The sequence below is a fragment of the Talpa occidentalis genome, unplaced genomic scaffold (genome assembly GCF_014898055.3).
Source record: "Talpa occidentalis isolate TD23 unplaced genomic scaffold, MPIMG_talOcc4v2.1 talOcc4.9, whole genome shotgun sequence".
Taxonomy (NCBI): Eukaryota; Metazoa; Chordata; class Mammalia; order Eulipotyphla; family Talpidae; genus Talpa; species Talpa occidentalis.
The window spans coordinates 117,565,000-117,570,999 of NW_023605305.1; positions in this window are offsets into that span (position 1 = coordinate 117,565,000).

Here is a 6,000-nt window from a genome sequence, read left to right on the forward strand (position 1 = left end):
CCTTCTGCCTGTTCTGCTCCTCGCTCTGGCTCTGGTGAATTCACTGTACCCAGTGCATGTATAAACAAACAAACAAACGGATCATGCCTCTATAAAAAAAAAAAAAAAAATGAAAGACACTGGCTGTTCTCACCCGTCTGTGGAACATAATATAAAAAGAAAGTAACTAAGGAAATACAGTGGCAAACAGCAAAAGGAAATGTTGGACTGAGTGCAAAAATTTGGTCATTACCAGAGGGAACAGGGGAGGAGAGTAGGAGTGTGGACAGAGGGGACAGTCACTGCAGGGCATACAGTAGATTCTGAGTGGACACTTGTGTATATCGGGGAGTGAAAAGTGACCCATGGTGAAAACAGTAAAAAGTGTAAATGAGTGTCCTCCTTGATAAGAACAAATAACAAATTAATGTGACGTTGTGATGAAACACTCATGGTAAAGATCCCTTCTCAGCAGACACTCACTGCATTTGTTCAAAGGAGAAATAGAAAATGAACAGGAATCTGACCAGGGAATGACGTCATATCCCAAGGGGATGGGGACTGTGACCTCATACTATCACTGAAATGACTATTACTTTGATTTTCTAACTCATGTTTCATTCTGAATTTGAATGGACTAGTCAGGTATTGTGATTAACTACATTTTATTGTTATAAAAATAGTTTCATGGACAAATATGTGCTCATTGGGCAGGAGAGTTTGGAGACACAGTGAGCTGCTCCCGGAGAGGAGGAACGTCACCCCCAGCTCACGTGCTCAGTGTTAGGGAAACAGTATGAGAACCGCCGTACATGCAGTGCAGATGTGTGGAATTATTAAAAAAATTAGCAAATATCACCCAGCTTTAGTTTGCATAATGTTTTACATAAAACAAAAATAACACAGTTCCCAAGTACAAGAAAAGTGAACTTAAGTGTAATCTACAAGAAGGTCGAGAAGGAGGCCTGCTATAGGATCAAGAACAATCTGGAAAACTAAGGGATCCTAAACACAACAACAAATTAAAAATTAAAAGTTTTAAGTAAAAACAGTTCTTCAAAAATAATTCATCTAACTTTACTTTTGGAAACACCACATCGAGGGGTGCAGTCACGTTGGCATCCAAACAGGCATCACAGAAATTAACGTTCCATCCATTCCAGGTTTCACTCATAGATTCCTACTAACCAAGGAAGCGTCCATCCTTCCACCTCTGGCAGAGTCAGGTGTGGTTTCCTGCTATAGGGGCCTTGCTGCCCCAGCCAGGTAATACACTGGCAAACAGCTAAGAAAAAAGGCCTCACACCGTGGGGCCGAAGTTCAAAGAGCCTCACACCCTGGGGCTGAAGAAAAAGGGCCTCACGCTGTGGGGCCGAAGACTTTTAAAGAGCCTCACACCATGGGGCTGAAGATTTAACATCCCTTTGTTTTTTGTTCTTGGTCATATAAGAAAAACTTCTCGGAAAGTACACTGGGCAATAAAGTGTACCTATAAGCATATTATAAGCACATGGCACGGAGAATTACCTGCTTAAATACGAAGCACTGTGAATCTGGCCTGCCTGACAATGGGAAAGAGTTTGTTATACATGAGCCTGCCTGACAAACAACCCAGGACAACAGTTATAGTAAGTCCTTCTTTTGCTTTTTTAAAAAGTTTCCTTTTTTTTAGAATTTTCTTCGGAAAGTTTTTAAATGAAGTTAACTGTGTTAAGGAGTTTCTAGGTAGAAAAGTTGTGAGAGCTGAGCAGCAGCTGGCCTCCGGCGGAAGGCCATGTGCATAGAAGAGTCTCTGGATGCTCAGGCTTTGGGGGATAGGGGTGGACTGGCGGCCCCCGACTGTCTCAGGGAACTGTCGAGCTGGAACAATGAATTTTAGTGTAAGGCTTAGTTTTCTCTCTATTAACCTTGAAGGTTGCTTTCTCGCGGAAGGCACATAGCAACAAACAGTCTAAGGGATGCGCTGATTGTTTCCGCTTTGTGTCCATGCACATGATCATGTCATCTCACGGCTTGCTAAAAATGTATAAATAAGGAACCTGCTGAGCCCCTCGGGAGAAGATGCTTGCACCTCATCGAGTGTCAGTGTCTCTTCACTACCTCATCCCCTTCCCCTCAGCCCTTAAGTTTTCGCCGACGCCGTCTCATCCTTTCAGGAACCCCTGACACGACATTTTGTCGAGGCTGGTCCCCAGCTGTTTCCTTTTGTCCTTTGAGCAGAAACATGAATTTCACTTAGAGGAAGACTCCCCATTGGGAAACAGGAATGGGGAGAACCCACACACTGTGTGCCCCTCCCCTCCATGGGAACAGGTGCCCTCACTGTCAGTACCTCAGCACGCAGATCACGCCTCGTGCTGACCAGCGCGGCTGCGGGTGGCGCGTGCGGGGGACGGTCCCCGTGTCCTGCCGCGCCCGGAGCCGCGTCGCCACCTCACGCGACCATCCCCAGGCGGGGCGTGTGGCCGCGGGGGAGAGGCCGGGCGGAGATGCTTCCTGCGCGAAGTCCCCCGCCGTCTCCAGGCCGTTTCCGTCACTCGGCGACGTGGCGGGGACGGAGGCGTCACCGTGGCTCCTTCCTGTAGTCGGGCCGACATGGAAACGGCTTCTCCGGGGAGGTGAAAAACGCCCGCGTTACCATCATCCTGAAAGGCTGATTTATCTTAATGTTGTGCAACCATCCCAGGCCGGGCAGGTCATGGTCGGTTCTCACACATGAAAAGATACTTTTGTGGCCTTGGTAGAGTTTTCAGGCCTGTCACGCTGACCCAGGGGCTGACCGGCTCTCCCGCAGCTTTTCTCTGGCCTCTCCCGCCCTCTGGGTATCACAGTGATGCTGCCCTCATCCCCATGTCCCTTGGCTCAGGGTCCCCGTTAACATGTATGTGTGTCAGTGTTCTGAGCCCCGGTGTCCACATCCCAGATACACGTGCAAGACCCAGAGCGGGACCCCGTCTCGGGGATGGCGTCTCTGAGGCTCAAACGCTTTCTAGGGTGTGGGGCCACTTGTCCATGCGCCCTTGGCGCCCTTCTCCTTGAGTGTGTCCTCACAGCACTCTGGGGGGGGAGTCGTGGCAGACCACGTGCACCTGTGGTCACAGCCCCACCGTCCACCATGGCCGGTGCTGGCCCCCCCAAGTGCCGGCCATAGGGCAGTGAGTACAGAATGTGGGTCCACGCTCAGTGGGGACCACCCAGCTGTGAAAGGATGAAATCGTGTCATTTTCGGCAGCGTGGCTGGATCCTCAGGTGGTTTCTGAAGTGAAATGAGCCAGAGAGTGAGAGACAGATGCGGATGGTCTCACTCATCTGTGGATCAGTAATACAGAGAAGCTCCCTCACCAAATGCAGCAAAAGCAGATGTTGGGCTTAGTGACAAAATGTGCTGTTCCTTGAGGGAACAGAGAGAAGCAAGGGGACGGGCATGGAAGAAGAGGGGGCACTAATGGGGTGTTGTGTGGACTGCGGGGGGCACTGTGCCTGCAGAGTGGGAAATTATCCCCCAAATTAAAGCAACAAACCCCGTGAATAAAGCATTTCTTGGTTGGTGGCAAGTTGTGAATTTGCATAACCTCACGTGACGTCACTGGTGACATCAACTCTCCGGCTCAACAGAGATGTAGAAGTTTGGTCCAAAGGAAAATAGAAAATGTTAAAGAGATCTGACCAGGGCCTGATGTAAGTGTCCCCAGGGAAGAAATCTTTGCTCAAAGACATTCGTTGAAATGACAATAGACAATAATTTAAGAGATTTTCTAACACATTTTTATTCTGAAATTTCAATGGACTCAAGTCCGTGGTTAACAAACATTTTTAAAGAAAAGTTCTCATGGACTTAGCATGTTATGATCAGTAGGAAGTGCAGGGGACATGGTGACCTGCTCCCTGAGAATAGGCTTGAGGGAGGATCATCACCCCAGCTCATGATCTCATGGGACATAAGGGGTCGTGAGACCCCGGGGTCTACAGCACAGAAGCCACTGGAGAACAAAAATTTCCAAATAGCGTCATGCTGACCTTTACGTAGTGCTCTCTACATGACATAATAAATAGCAGGATCCAAAGTAGAAGGGAAGGGAAGGAAATGTTATCTACCCAAGAGTCGAAAGAAGTCCTGGTGTGAGACTCAAAATAGAAATGGGAAAACTAAGGGAACCTGAAAGTAAACACATGGACAAATGTATAAAAAATACACATTTTAAAAGTAGAAATGTAGTTCCTCAGTAAAATTCATGCACTTTTTACTTTTGTGATAGTCCATCAACAGTGTAGTTAGATCAAATCAGATATCATAGAAATTAATATTCACATCAGTTGTGGGGTTCAACATGGACTCTCATTCCCCAAGGATGCTTCCATCCTTCCATCCGCACATCCCCGGCAGATTCAGGAGTAGATCTCCTAGTCTTTTGAACAGAAACATGAATGTCTCTTAGAGAAAGACAATCCTTTAGGAATTTTGAGGGTTGGGGGTTCCCCTCAACTGTCTCCCCTCCCCTCCACAAGGATGGGGCGCTCAGTGGAGACAGACACGGGCTGTGGGAACCGAGTGCCCAAGATTGGGGTCCTATGACCCATGTGCTCCCGAGGACAGACCCCCCTACCTTTACCACTGCTTCGTTATATGTGAGTTCACACACTCGTGTGAGTTCTAGAACATTCTGCACCAAATGCATTGTAGCAATGAGTTGGATACAGTTTATAAACGTCACACAGGTAGAGGTTGGGCAAAGGATTGCGTTTTGGGGGAAACTATATCTTATCAAAGAATATGAGAAAATATATTTCTGTCAAAGGAGAAATCCTAATGCAAGAAGTCGATACATGGTAAGTGATGACATGTAAGAGTTAGAGGGGAAAAACAATAAATGAGGGGTTATAATTATAGATTGTGATATCTCAGATCTTGGCATATTGGCCATTTATCAGTCTCCCCACAGCTGACTTCATGGCCTGGTTCCTCAGACTATATATGACGGGATTAAAGGTGGGGGGCACCATCGTGTAGAACATAGAAATGACCAGGTCAGACGTGGACGGGGTCCCTGAGGTCGGCTTCAGATAAGCAAAGCATCCAGTGGAGATAAACAGCACCACAACCAGCAGGTGGGGAAGGCAGGTGGAGTAGACTTTTGTCTTACCTTCTGTGGATGGGATCTTCCTGACAGCAGAGAAGATGTGGACATAGGAAATGGCGATGAAAATGAAGCAGCAGATACCCAATCCTGCACTAATGAGAACGGGGACAAGTTTGTTCATTATATTTTCTGAGCAGGAAATAGCCAGTAACTGGGGGACATCACAGAAGAACTGGTGGACCACTCTGGACCCACAGTAGGACAAAGAGAAGGTTCCAGCTGTGAGGATCACAGCATAGAGACCCCCACCCAGCCAGGACACAGCTGTCAGCTGCATACACCTGTCCCTGCTCATGATGACGTCATAGTGCAGGGGGTGGCAGATGGCAGCATAGCGGTCATAGCTCATCACCGTGAGCAGGGTCATCTCTGTACCTGCTGACATAACCATCATGAAGACCTGGACAACACAGCCCGGGAAGGAGATGGAGCTGCTGTGCCTCAGAGAGTTGGCAATGGACTTGGGGACCGTGGTTGTGATGAGGCAGAGGTCCGTGAAGGACAGACTCCTCAGGAAGAAGTACATGGGGGTGTGGAGGTGCCGGTCCAGGGTGGTGATGAGGACGATGAGCCTGTTCCCCAGCAGGGCGCACAGGTAGACCAGGGTGAAGAGCAGCGGGTGCAAGAAGCCCATGGTCCCCTGGGTGGGGAACCCCAGGAGCACAAATTCTGTCATGGCCGTGAGATTGGTCACCCCTGGAGCCGTCATCTGTATTAAGAAAGGAGAAGAGAAGAAAATGTCATATCTTTCAACCTGGAATATAAGGTTTATCATAATGGGATAATAATTCAATCTATCTTCTTCATAATTAATCCCTCTGGGTTCTATTGAGTCTAATATCATCATCTGTATATACTTTGTTATTCAGTCCATTTCCACCTC